The sequence below is a fragment of the Ambystoma mexicanum genome, chromosome 1p (genome assembly GCF_040938575.1).
Source record: "Ambystoma mexicanum isolate Mex_15411 chromosome 1p, UKY_AmexF1_1, whole genome shotgun sequence".
Classification (NCBI taxonomy): Eukaryota; Metazoa; Chordata; class Amphibia; order Caudata; family Ambystomatidae; genus Ambystoma; species Ambystoma mexicanum.
The window spans coordinates 205,549,107-205,564,180 of NC_090921.1; the positions used below are offsets into that span (position 1 = coordinate 205,549,107).

The window sequence follows — 15,074 nt, forward strand, 5'->3', positions numbered from 1 at the left end:
ACGCAGGAGGAGAAGGAGGGTGAGACAGGCCCAGCAAGTCCCTCCAGTGCAGCCAGTGGTATCACGCAGGCAGCCATCAATCCCTCGCATTAGAGCCAGTCCTTTTAACCTAACTCCTGTGCAGATCCACACCCTGTACTGGGACACCATCACCACCATTGTGGACATGATACACAACGACATTGTCAGCCTAATTGAAATCCGCACCGCCATCCCCCCTCTACTGAAGGTAGTGTCTGTGTCCCACTTCCTGGCCACAGGCACCTACCAGCACACAGTGGGTCAGATGCATTGCATATCACAACCTATTTTTTCACGCATGCTGACCCAAGTGCTGGATGCCCTCCTGAAGCACGCAAGTGACTACATGTCCCTACCACGGACTGCCCGGGATATCTTTGACACTAAAATTGTCTTCTATGCACTGGCAGGCATGCCAAATTGTATTGGTGCCCTCGACTGCACCCTTGTGGAATTAGTGGTCCCACATGCCATGGAGGTGGCATACCGCAATCGTAAGCTGTACCACTCTGTCAATGTGCAGATGGTATGTGACTCCAGCAAGTTCATCACACATTGTTGTGCCAGATATACCAGAACAACTCATGATTAAATGGTCCTGCGGAACTCCACAATACCACGCTACATGGAGCGACATGCTGGACGACGTGCCTGGCTGCTTGGTAAGTTCCATGACAGGCACATGGCAGTGTAATGGGGAGAGATGCACACACCAGCCGGGTGAGATTGGGGTGGTGATTGGACAATACCAATACTGCAAAACACGGTGCTCCAAAACATCCCAGACTGAACATGATACCTACACGTCATAGAAATGATGGAAGCTGCACACCAATGCCAATATACAAGATTTGCAACCAGCCCACATCCCTCAACACGTCCACTGCACATCAGCAGACCGTACCCTCTGTAACACAATGCAGTGAGCATGCACAATGCACATGACGGCAGCAAAACACAACACAGGACATGCATCCATGAGTGCGCACAAATCAATCCCACCAAGGGAATTCACTGATTGTCACTGGTCCACCACCACAGTAGCGCTGCATGTCACCATGGGAATTAAAACCGATGAATGACTAATCATCATGAAACTTGTGGCAATGCTGCTAGTAAAAATGCATACGATTGACTCCACATCACCTATATGATTGCAAATACAGTGGTAGGCATCCACAGTGCAGGACACCAGCAAGGAAGTGGGCACCCTGCATCATCTGGACGACGTCAGCTACACCTGTAGACCATGGAACAGCACACATTGTGGCAAATAAACATGTGTGCAGACATCCAGGGACATGTGCATGTGAACAACAAATATCTGTAGTCATGAGAGTGATAAGTACAGGTGTCATGGTAGGAATTGACTCACATAAACCTCATTTTGCTCCCATGCAGGTGATGCTGGCTATCATTTGAAGCCGTAGCTCCTCAACCCTGTTCGGAACCCGCAGAACAGGCATGAAGAGGACTATAATCGGGCCCATACCCATACCCGTGTGGTGATTGAGCAGACCTTTGGCCTGTTGAAGGCATGTTTTCGCTGCCTAAGCAGGTCGGGTGGGCACTCCTGTACGGGCATGAGAAGGTGTCCAAGATCATCATGGTATGTGCCATACTGCAGAACATGTGCATCCGACGGAACGTGCCTCTGCCGCCTGACGTTGAGCATCAACCACCAGGTGAGGATGAGGATGATGAAGAAGAAGGGGTTGCACATCAGTCAGGTGGCGATGCACATGAGGGCCGTGCTGTGCGCCAGTCTTTGATAGGCCAATATTTCTAAGACACATGGATGCAGAGGGTGCAATGGATGTGGGACTCTAGGCACTGGGTGTAGGGGTACATGGACACTGTGCACTGTAAACCAATAAAGCACACATACACAATAAGCAATGTCCAGTCATGTGATGTTTGTGTACACAATGGGTGTATTAAACAGGTAATATATACAAAGTTCATTTACCCTCCACCTCACACACACACCTTCCCCCCACCCCCTCCCACCACAACACCCCCACACACCCCCTCCCCTTTCCCTTCCCCCCACAACTCCCCCACACACCCCCATCCCCTCTCCCCCTCCCACCACTACTCCCCCATACAATCCCTCTCCCTACAACTCCCCCACACATGGTGTGCAATCATAGTCAGTGCAACATGAGTCAAAATGAGTCCGCACATGCAGGCTGCCCCTGCTACTAGCAGCCTCTGTCGGCCTCCGGGGGCTGCATGTCAGAGAGCCGCGTGGCGCGTGCAGACCTACCCAGGGGGCTCGTCTGGGTGGAGCTTGACGATGACACAATGCCTGCATGCTCCACTGTTGGGGCAGGACGCTGAGCCTCCAAGGCCTGGGCAAGCCTGGCCAGGGCCTGCCTCACCGCTGACAGCTCCTTGCAAATCTGCCTGGTACTTGACTCCATGGTTACTGTAATGGGCGTAGTGTTTTTACAGGTCTCCTGCCTTGTCAAGGCACCATCGGAAACATACTGCTACACGCGTCCTGTGAGCTCCTGCTGCCGCCCCTCCATTTGGGCCTTGCGCAGCTCTCCGTCCCGGATGCCTGTTATCGTGGATGGGATATCTGCCGAGGGGCCAAAGGCATCTGTGTCCTCTGGGGGGCTCCAGGGCTCTTCGATTGGCTCTCCTCCGGACTGTTCCAGTGGGGTGCTATTGGGGCTGCTCTGCGGGGTGTGCTGGGGGTTTGCTTGGGGCTGGGTGTGCACACCACATCCTTGGACAGGTTGTCGTCCTCAGGGAGACATTCCTCAGCCTGGCACTGTCCTTCGCCTCCACTCTGGGGTGCTGTGGCAGCAGCCTCCACTACGGAGTTGTTTGCGGCAGACAGGCTCCCCTCTGCCACTGCCTCAGGATCAGTGGATTCCACCTGTCTAGCTGCTGTTGGTTTTGCGGCAGTTCTTTGCCGCCCCTATGCCTCAGCATCTTGTGTCAGCAATGCCCTGTGTGGCTGTTGTTGCTTGCCAGTGCCCTTAGATGTGGATGGCCTGGTGCCATCATCGCTGCCCCTGGCCTTTTTGGATGGTGTCCTGGCCTATGCGGCTGTGTACTCACCATCGCTGTTGGAATCTGTGCCTGTGGGGTACCGAGAGAGGCACGGCATCAGTGATGGTTGTACATGTATCTTGCATACATTGGTATTAGTGCAGTTGTACACATGTGATGATTTGTTGTCTTGGAGTTGTGAAATGCAGGTTGCTTGCTATATGGAGGGTTATTCAGGCATACGTCAGGTTCTCACATGTTTGAGGTGGTGTATGCTGTGTGACATGCCTTTGTGTTATGGACTACATGCATGCAGTATGACACATGCCGTTTAGCTGTTTGTGGGGTGTGTCTCAGGTATGGCATTGAAATGCAGCATGCATGTTGATGTGACGGTACTGGGGACAGCATCTAGACAGGGATGTGTCCATGTGTGTGTGAAGGCCCATGCATTGGCTTATGTCACTGTCACATTGGTGGTCCATCATCATGCTTTGGATTCCAGTGGTTTGTGTGGACACTCACCTGCATCTGCTGATTACGGTACTCCATGCTCCATGTCTCCAACTCCATCAATGGCCTCCATGCCAATCGTACTGGCACATGTTTCCTCCCATCTGGTGAGCTTGATGGGGGAGTTGGCCCCGCTGCCTGTTGCCAGACCCTGGCTCCGATTGGCCAAAAGAATGTTCCGCACACAAAGGCGCAGGTCATCCCACGTCTTTTTTACTTCTTTGGGCCACTTCCTCCCATATTTCTTTTTTTTTAAGCTGAGCAGGTGCCCCGAGGTCTGCTGCGAAGACCACTTCACCGTTCTGGACCAGAGTGTTTGCCAGCATATTCAACTCATCCTCCGTGAAGCGCACCTTATGCTGGCGGGAGCCAACTTTCTTGATGGCCTTAGGTATTGTGCAGGGTATTTTAGTGGTGGTTTGTGGATCCAGGTCCTGTGTCTGGAGGATTGCAATGGATTGTGTTTTTCAAGATTGCCACCGTTGCATTTTCCATTCCGGCGTGATGACGTTACTTCCGGTTCTGGTATTGCCGGACCCGTTATTGCCGGGGCCCGTTATTTAGGGGTGGGCGGAGGCGGCGGAGGTGTCAGCCCTTTGCATGATGCCGCTAACAGGGGCTTTAGGGTCGTTAATGGCATGCCAGTACAGAAGTTACCGGCATGCCGCTACGTGCATGCACGCATTCTCGTAATCGGCCACTGTTAGCTGCGTCAGTGCTACCCAGACGCAGTATTGCCTCCATGCCGGTAATGTTTGGTTTTTACCGCAAATCTCGTAATGAGGCCCATTGTCTTATTGTTGTCATTTAATTAATGTATTTATACCAGCATCCTTTAAGCACTAAAACCTGTGCATGCCTCTATAAGGAACTCATGGTGGCAACAGTGAAGACAGACACAAGTGATCACAGTTCGAGTGTGTTTATTAGTAAATGCATGGTGGAGAAACGCATAACCTGAACCTAAATCTAAGAAGGGAGCAAGCTTTGACCATCAAATGAAAATTATGGCACTCCTTGTGTCTTCTTCAAAGTAAAAGGTCTATGCTAACAAAAAACGATTGCCGTATCCCTACATCTAATTACAGAAAGTGTGTTCTATAGGGGTTTCAATGAAGAAAGAAATGTTCACAAATAATAAGTCAGCATGTGACTGCCCCACGTTTTGAGGTTCTAAAAAAGTGGATCTCCCGAGCGAGCACAGTACACGCTCAAGCTTTCCCAGCACAAGCCAACAGTTCCTTTCCAGCTATCAGGTTCTTCAATGGTTGAGTCTCCTTTCAAAGAAAAGTCTCTTGCCTTCGAGGGCTTAATGTGTTCAACAAAACAGACAAACAAAATGTTACTTTCCAAATGGACTTTGGGTGATGTCTTTCCACCCCTGGATCTCCCTCGGTTGGGCTCAAACCCAGATGTCAAGGGGGACAATCCGCTTCCCCTGGTCTTGAGTACTCCTTGCATTCACAAATCTTAATGTCTTTTCAAACAATTCACTGTGGACATCCCTTGATCGGGTTCAGTCCTGTCAACACACTGTTCATGGGACTTTAGGCTTGCCCTGTATTGATAGCATCCCTACGACGGGTTCACTCTTGCCAACTTGTCATTCGTATCGTTCTCATTAATTTCTTGTTATGCATGACTCACTTCCCTTCGCTTCAAACAAGTCTGTCGGCCAAAGACTTTTGACTTACAGAGGATTTTACAAGACCCCCGTATGACCACTTTGACCCCCTCTTTGCCTTTTTCTAAGGCCTTCTGGTTACGGTAGTTTCTACCATCGGATAATCTGCCAAAGTCTCCTGCGTGAGCACCCACATTGTGCTGGACTCCTCTGTTGCTAGTTTTCCCCTTTTCAATCAATAGCTCTTTGAGCCTTTCACAGTTCAGATTAGCTGTTTGCTACTTTTCGTTCAACACAGTTCAATTTCTTATCGACTCTCCCATGGACTCACCGGCTGTGATGAACCACTTGGCTTTCTTTTACTTTGGAGTCAAGGTCGGTACCACAGAGACAAGCGTCTCCCCGGCTTGGCACATGTAACAGCAACCGAGAGCACAGCGCGTCGGATGCACCGGCACAACTCTGAATGTGCCGGTGCATCCGACGTCCCCATCCCCATTCAGCCCTATGGGGCAGAATGGGGATCGGGAGGCCCTTGATTCCGGCACCCACATATGGGCAATTACTGGGTCCGCAGAGCTCGGCATGACCCGGTTCTTGCCCATTTGCGGGTGACGGAAAACATTCAACTCCAGCGGCAGTGTCTCTCTACTTATAGTGTAAGCCATCACAGATCATCATTTATTATTTTTGCATCATAAATTATTGAGTATAATAGGCCCTTCTCTGCTTTTCCTCTTCAGGGTTGGTTCTTCCTTGCTTTCAATCTGACGCTGTAATAAATCTCCAGCCTAAGTTTTTCAGGTATACTCACCTCTATTTAGAACACTGTATAATAGAAAAGTATTCACTGTTGTAATCAGTTGTCTTTTGCATTTCAGCCTTGGTGTGGCGGTGTGAGTGTCCGCGCTCTTTTGAGCAATCGACTCCTCTGTCTATGATTACTAATTAGCAGAGGGGTATATTGCATTAAAGAGATCTTCACGTTGAGGAGGCCTGGTCCTGGGTGTCTCCCATTTGGAAGATCACCACAGTTTGGGCTGAACATTTATCCGGAGCCGCTTCCTTTTATCTGCGGGTTTGAGGTCCGAGCAATGCCCCAGCCTGTTCGGTTTACTGTGAGTAACAGTTAGCTATTGTTCCGGTCTTACGATTCCTTCTCTGGAGGTTTCACAGTGAGTAACAGTTAGCTATTGTTCCGGTCTTATGATTCCTTCTCTGGAGGTTTCACAGCCTTGGTCGGAAAGGGCAAGGTCGCTTCTCTCCTTGTCACGCTCTCGATATGTGCCGTCTTTCTCATCCTCTTGAACTGCCTTGCACTGCCTGTGCTCTCGTGCTCCACCTTTTATCCGTGTGGGGAAGGGAAAGGGCCATCATGAGTGTGTGATTCTGGTCAACTGCTTGATTTTGCCTGACTCTTGTCCATTGTCTTCCGTGTTGTGCAAATATGTTTGTGTCGGAAAAGGGGAGGGGGGGCAGTGTTTTGGAATATCCTACATGGTAGGATGGGGAAAGGGTGTTGAAAGAAGGGGATACCGCATCTCACCCATCAGGTTGGTGTCCAACTCCCACCCCTCAAAAACACTGCATCCAGGTGATCCTTCCTCGCTGGTCCACCTCCAGGAACTGGATTCAATAGCGATGGCCTTGTGCTAGTCACCTGGATGACAGATTCCCGGGGGATTAGCTAGGGAGACACTGTCAGGTTTCTCACACCTCCCCATCACTGGAAGATGCTGCTACCATGATATATTGATGCAGATAGACTTTGTATGCTGTTAGGGAGAATTCTCCAGAATGGCTAATTACTTGTTGAGTCCCTCAGCAGATTTGCTGGATTTTTAGGATTTATTTTTTTCACCTGGTAAGAGTGTGAGCCTTTTTTCCCACTCTTACATGTGTTTTTGCAGTGTGTTTTACATTTTTGTGCTTATGGACTATGGAGTCTCACCCTCTCCATAGGCATCATCTTTTTACTGTGTGTCACACAGCACCTTAAGTGATTGTTGTCCTTTGTATAACCTCTTGTACTGCTCACTTTACTCTTGAGATAAGTCTGGCTGCTCAGCCATCGCTACCACTTTACTGTGTAGTACAGGCTTGTATCAAAGGTGAAATTGTACTTACACTTACACTTGTAGTCTCAATTATGTGTGATGTTCCCAAAGGGTACTGCATATGATTCTGTCTAACACTGGTGTACAGTGGTGAGGATAAAGTATAGTGATTACACTTAGATTGCTGCTATTACCTTGGCTCAACTAACCACAAGGCAAAACACCACTAAACACAATTTTAATCATGTCTGATATCGAAAGTTACAGTCAGGAGACCCTCCTTACTTGCACTGTTGATCATTTGCAAAATGTGTGTAGAGATAGGAATCTCTCTGATAAAGGCAAAAAGTCAAAATTAATTGAAAAGTTGTTGGAGAAACAAAGTCTGGGGAGTGGGTCTGAAATGCCTGCCCCTCTGGCAAATGTGGAAAGTAATGAGGAAGATAATGTTTCCAATATTATTGATGAGTTAGATGAGGCAGATGAGTCTCACACTGTAGGCCCTGTTGCTCCTCTACTTGTTCAGAAACCTCAACGCTTGTCCTCTGGGACCCCATCAGGTCCTACACTCAGTCCTGAATTCATTGCTCTAGAAAAGATGAGGCTTGAATTGTAATTCAAACATATTAATGCTCAAACTGAACAAAATCATCAAGAACTTAAGCTCAGAGAATGCAGTTAACCCATGCACTAGAAATTGTCTATTGAGAATGCTACTCTCCCAGAGTCTTCTAGGTCTTCCAGTCCTAAGAGACCATGTATGCATGAAGAATTTGTGGGTATGTATGAGGCTAAGCTTGATATTTTGGATTGGTTGGCCTTGTTTGAGCACAACCATGGGATCAAGACATTACAAGGAATCAGTTGCTTCCTTGGCTCTTCTGTAGGCTACCCACTGTTTAATCTGATGCTGTGATGGAGTTGGGGAAGGTGAATAGGATGGATGATGAGTGTGTGAAGCTAGCCTTAATTGCTAGATTTGGTAAGACCCCTTCCCAGTACCTTAAGAGGTTTAGGACCCTCAAAAAGCATGATGGTACCCCTTGGGCTACCTGGGGATGTGAATGTTTGAAATACTTAGATTGTTTGGTTAAGGGTTACAGAGCTAACACTTATGAAGGTATGAGAAATCTTGTTATGTTGGAATCTATCTATTATGCCTGCTCTCCTGAGCTCAGACGGCACTTGGCTGTTTCTAAGGAGATAGATCCAAAGAAATTAGCTAAGGCTGCTGACTTGTGGGTTGCTAACAGGGCTACTCACAAGGATTCTGGGGCAACTCAGAAGACGTATGAGGGAAAGCAGCCAAAGAAAGATAACAAGGAGAATTCTAATACCTCCAATCCAAAAGAGGGCCCCAAATATAACAAGGATAAGCCACAAGGGAAACCAAATCATGCTAGTGTAGCTTCTGGACCCAAACCAGAAGGAGGTCAGACAAGCCCCCATTCTTCAAAGTTTGTGGGTCAACTGACCATGTGAAAGGTTATCCCAGATGCAAGGCTAAGCCTTCAGGGGTCCACACTGTCTCCTTAGTCTTCTCCCCAGAGGAAGAAGTACATATGGCAAGTAGAAACTGTCGCCTACTGGGTGATGAACCCATGAGAGTCTCAGCTAGTGTTTCTTTAGTGTCCCTGGAATTGTGGGAACAACAGAATTCAGAGATCTGTACTTCCGTCCCAGATAATGCTAAAGAGTATTAAAAGATAGTGCTCTTGTGAATGGCCAGAAGACCCTGCCATCAGAGACACTGGAGCCAGCGTAACTGTGGTTGATGAATAATTTTTCAAGGTAGAGGATGTCGCTAAGGCACCCAAAAACCTAACCAAGTTAGCTGGAGGCCCTGTGCAAATGCTTCCCCAGTTACCAGCTCTCATCCGGTGCAATGACATGACTGTCAAGATACCTGTTAGTGTGCAGAGTGAAGTGCCTGGGAGAGTCCTGTTGGGTAATGACCCAAAAACACTTGGAGTTGTGTCTTGTACCCCCAGGCCTCCCAGTAAAAGGAGACAGGAGCTCACTAGGCCTCTGAGGGAGAGGGCGGTGAGAGCTTCTCCAGGGGAACTGATAGAGGAAACTATCCCCCACAGTCCACAGGACTTACTAACTGCTATTTTCAAAAATAAAGAGGAAAAGGGGACATCTAAGACTTCCAACAAGAAAGCAGATAGCACCCCTGTGCTACCAACAAGGACATTCCCAAGATTGTATAAATTCACATCTGTGACTCCTCCACCAGCTGAGGCTGAGTGTGAGGTACAACCCTATGTGGTTTATCCAGCTTCTGAAGAGTCAGATCTGGAAGACGACCTTACTATAGTTGGAGTTCTGGGTCCTGTTGGCCATACTGAGCTGCAGTCTTTAACAACAGGCAGCTTCTCAGCTTGATGGGCAAGAGCCTGGGAAGCATAGGTTGCACTGCGAAGATGGCCTCTTGTACAGTGAACCAACTCAGTCTATCCCTGGGAACTGCAACAAACTTGTAGTGCCCCTAGAAAACAGACTCCATTTCCTACAGTTGCCCCGTGATATACCTTTGGCTGGTCATTTGAGTTTCAAAAAGACCAAGGAAAGGCTATCTTTATACTTCTACTTGCCTAAGATGGGTTCAGAAGTTGACAATTCTGTAGGAGCTGTCACACTTGCCAAACCTCTGGCAAGAGTGGAGCTAGGAATGTGGCACTATTGGTGCCTCTCAAGAAGATAAATAAGGTGACTCCACCCTTTTATAACTGGTGCTCTCAGTTGGCCCCTGGCAGGGCTGCACGAGTATGTGTTCTGGTACTTTATATGACTTACAAATAATTTACTTGCAAAAAACATTTAATTTAATCAGAGGGATTGTTTTATTCACATTCCTATATTTGTACTTCATCTAGTACTTCTGTGTCATGAGGCCAAACAAAAATAATGGTAGGCTTTTCAATGCACATGTGCCAACGCATGTCAGTCATAAACAATCTTCAGGGCTGTACATATTAGATAGATTATATATTATGTTTTGCCAAACATTCACTTTTATCACCAAACAATTCAAAGAACATCAAGGTTAAAGTTAATGCAGTGCATAAGCAATAGTTATGTAAATCACATACCCATAGTTTTCATGTCCAAGCATTTGTCCCAATGTATAGATTTAGGAGAGAGAGGAAAATCTATGTCAACACGGCTATTAATATTTACAATCACATAATGTGTAAACCTGATCAGATCATAAGATATACCTTACGTAGCGTGAAAATCGTCTTAAATTGTGTGAAAACACCTAGTGATCACAGCTCCTGTTAGGCAAAGGTGGAGCGTGTCAGTAATGTTAATTATCTGTATTCAGTCTCAAGTGTGCGCTACGAAGGATCGCTTACATCTCTCCAGTGTGCTGGTGCTTCGGAGTCAGGCGCATCGGCGATTTGAGATTTGAGTTGAGATTCTGTGTGGACTATAGAGCTCTAAATGGATTCACACAGACTGATGCCCATCCTTTACCAAGGACAGATGATATGGTGGATAAACTTGGTGCAGCCAAGTAGCCTCAGTACATTTGACCTTTCTTCAGGCTATTGGCAAATATCCCTGACAGACCATGCTAAGGAGAAAACTGCATTTTCAACCCAAGCAGGCCTCTGCCAGTTTAAGGTCATGCATTTTGGATTAAACAATGCACCTGCTACATTCCAAAGGATGGTTAATCAAGTTCTGAATGTGATGGAGGACTTCTGCATGGCATACTTGTATGATTTTGCAGTGTTCAGCCCTACTTGGAAAGAAAACGTTGACCACTTAGGATATGTATTGCAGGCTCTTGAGCAGGCCCATCTGACCATAAAGGCAAGTAAATGTCAAATTGGTCAGAACAAGTGGTCAACCTTGGTCATGAGGTAGGAGGAGGTGAAATAAGTCCACTGCCTAGCAAAGTAAAAGCTGTACAAAACTTGGCCACCCCTACTACTCAAACCCAGGTGAGAGCCTTCCTAGGTCTCAAGAATTTCATAGAGAACTATGGGACCATAGCTTCTCCCTTGAATATAGTCTCCTCTCCAAAATTCCCTAAGAAGGTCAGATGGATGAGGAGTGCACTCAAGCCTTTGAAAACCTGAAGAAAGCCCTATGTCAAGCTCCATTACTAAGAGCTCCTGATTATCACCAACCCTTCATTGTGCAGACACAATATAGGTATAGGTGCAGTCCTTAGTCAACTGGATGTGAAAGGTAAGGAGTGCCCCATTGCTTAATCAGCAGGAAGCTGAAGGACCCTGAAACAAGGTGGGCAACCATTGAGTGTGATGGCTTTGCTATTGTGTGGTCTCTGAAGAAGTTTAGAACATACTTGTATGGATCTACTTGTGTGATTCAGACAGACCACCGACCCTTGAGATGGTTAATACAAATGAAAAGGGAGAACCCAAAACTACTAAGATGGTCAATCTTCCTGCAAGGGTTTGATTTCACCATTGAACACAGGTCAGGATGTCACCACCAAAATGCTGATGGTCTCTCTAGGATGTTTATAACTGAGTGAAGAGAAGAGATACATCCAGAAGTGGAATAAATCCTCTTGTACCTTAGTCTGGGGGGTGGGCGAGTGTTAGGGAGAATTCTCCAGAATGGCTAATTTCCCTTACCTGTTGAGTCTGGATTTCTAGCATTCATTTTTTTCACCTGTTAAGAGTACAAGCCTTTTTTCCCACTTTTACATGTGTTTTTGCTGTGTGATGTAAATATTTTGTGCTCATGGACTATGGCATCTCACCCACTCCATAGGCATCATCTTTTTACTGTGTGTCACACAGCACCTTTAGTGCAGAGACACCGGGTTGTCTTGTTAGACTTCCCACTTTTAAACTCCATTTTCTGGGACTGACTACTGTCTCTCAGAACCTCAGAACATGTAAAGTTGCCATTGACTTTACTAACCTTTTTAAAAACTACAGACCCAGTACACCCTATCTTCCATAGAGTACTGGAAGGGTTAATAGTTATCCCTTTTTGTCTGATTCTAATGGAACATTATTTTGTTCCCCTTTCTCTAAGATTTGGCTGGTGGCAGTGGTATCTAGCATTTTTATTATACCGTGGACTATGAAACTAGCCTCAGTACTGTTAGAGGCTATGGTGGTAGCCTCAAACTCTAATCAGCTGAACCCCTTTTATTTTTATTTGGTTCCGGTCGGGTTTATTCACCATTTTTATTGTAAAGGTCTTTCTCGTGTTTAACTCTGCGCGCCAAACCAGGTTCTGTTCCTTTGTTCACCATCCTTTGGCGGGCTTCTACACAGAAGCCCTCCTTAGGCACCTGAATATCTGAGTGGACAGGATGTGAGGGAGGGGTTTGAGGCCCCCTGCACAGGGTCTCCTTGGAGACCCAAGTCGCACTCTAGTTTGATTGGCTAGGTGCCTGTCCTGCCAGGACAGCCACCTTGCTGTGTGACTGACAGCTAGGCTGTGTGAATTGGGGAAAACTGCTTAAAAGCAGGTCTCTGGGACTTGGAAGGCAGAGTTGCCACTGGACCGAGAAAACCAAAGAGGAGCTGAAGGAAGAGGACTGCTGCAGCTACTGGACATCCCATTGAAGCCCTGCTGCAGGTCCGAATCGCCCGAAACTCCGACGACAGAGAAGATCTGTAAGGAATCTTCTTCCCTTGAGCTTGGTGGGACCAACCAGCTTGCCAAACACCAATCGCTGGCCTCCCTCTCCTGGTCAAATTTGCTGTTCCTTGCTGCAGTGTACCGGATAGCCAGAAGGAACGGAACCTGTTTGAGCTTTAAGTAGTGTACCTTTTATTTGACACTTGGCTCTGCTGCTGGCTTCTTCCCTGGGCAGTGCAGGACCCTCCAGTCTTCCTCCTCCGTGAACCTGCAGGAACTGCCAGGAACAACGGCCTAAGCTACAGCATTCTTCTTCATTTAAGGTACTGTGAAAATTCGGTCATTCGTTCTGTCCGGCTGCGGTGAAAGTGTTTGAAATCTTTTGCCTCTCCAAAGGCGTGTCCTTCTCTTCTCCTTTGAATAACTTTTCATCCGACCAACTTTGTTTTGAACTCTTGGCAAAGACTTAACCGCAAACTACTCTGAACTGTGTTATCCTCTGCAAAGACTCTGAACCATTAACATTGGCCCAAGCCTATTGACTTGAATCCTAGTTGTAGTAAGCCTTTTCTAGATTGCCCTGCCTATAACTTGTTGGCGCTGATTGATTGTTGATAACCCTGTCTTTTCTCCCTTTTAAATTACTGGAGTGCCATTTTGCTCACACTTCATTTTGAGCGTAACTTGTCCAGGATTGATTGGGGGTCATTGTAGTGTATTAAGATTGTGATTTTCTGCTGCTTTATATCAGTGAACTATTTTATAACTGATGGTGTAAATAAATGTATATTCTTTTACTCAGAAACCTTGAATCAGTGTTTGTTTGAACCATAGTGATTGTTGTCCTTTGTGTAACCTCTTGTACTGCTCACTTTACCCTTGAGATAAGTCTGGCTGCTCAGCCATCCCTACCACTTTACTTTGTAGTACGGGTTTGTACCAAAGGTGAAATTGTACTTACACTTGTAGTCTTAATTGTGTGTGGTGTTCCCAAAGGGTACTGCATATGATTCTGCCTAACATATGTTGCCTCCACCTTACAAAATGCAACTTCTGCATCATATGTAGTTGGGATTATCGCCAAAGAAAATTCACTTTGGTATAGTCAAATATGTAGACATAATAGAACCTTTGTTGTAATGTTTGTTGTAATGTTCAACAAGGTTGACCTTGCCATTTCCATTGGAACATTACATCAGTCAGAACTGTCGTTCAATATCCTGAATATCCTGAATCTCTGTTTAATAGCTACTACAGGGTACACCCTATTCAATATATGTCTGAACGACCTGAACATCCAGGATGTATTTGTTATACAGTCCTACGCAGAATATTCCAAGATGTATTTAATGATTAAAGGAGATTTATCTGGAGGTCTGTCTTAAACATATATTAATGATGATTTACTGGGTCCAGTTAAACAAGAAACACATCTATTTTATTTGGACCCATGAAGCCAATGGATGGAATTCAAATAACCTGAGATTGCTCTTTTTGAAGATTATTTAATTCCACAGAAAACAAGATATTGAAAGTGTTCTCCTTATTGATCCCTCAGATCAATAATGTTGATAAGTTCCACTGCAACCAAATCAGGATATCGAAGAATGTCCTGTGCTCGTGGACAAGCTGGATTTTGCCTAACAGGAATACAAGGATGAATATGGGTAGAATGTCTTACTCGGCCCTCACAGTTCTACGAACCAAAACACAACAAATTCATAGTGGTAAAACACAGACAATCAAGAGATAAACCTCTTTTGCCTTTTGTGGTAATGAGGGCCGAGGGAAAGCTATAATCTCAAGAAGGGTGTGAAGGTGAACCAGTAGTGACACAAACAACACAGAACCACAGTTCAAAATAATGCAAATGCTCTATATTAGGTTATATAAAAATATAAACAATTTATTAAAACACACCATCTGCAAGTAGAATGAAAAAAGATTACTATACAAAGCCAAAAGGAAGAACAGAAGAGATGCGACAGACCTGAGAAATTAGCACTCTGAGTGTAGTTCCAAGAGTGGTAGGTAAGGTTCTACCACACAAAGGATATTGAAGTGAAAACAGGAGTTATCTGACCTAACCAGTTTATAGGCTCCCAATGGACTGTAGAGGCAGTTTAATGTCACAGTATCTGGTTTCACTTCTTGGTGAGCTGACACATCATATCAGACCTATGTTCGAAAGTTGATTCTGAGGTGATCAGGCTCAGTCATGCACGTAGTATCATGGAGGACCTGGCAGCAAATGGATGTTGAGTAGGGTC

At 46.2% G+C, this 15,074-nt stretch overlaps 1 protein-coding gene across 1 annotated transcript in view; it reads right to left on the bottom strand.

The window, feature by feature from the left end:
* LOC138469891 (extracellular calcium-sensing receptor-like) overlaps positions 1-15,074 on the bottom strand; it is a 134,952-nt gene that overhangs the window by 25,219 nt on the left and 94,659 nt on the right. The window lies entirely within an intron of this gene.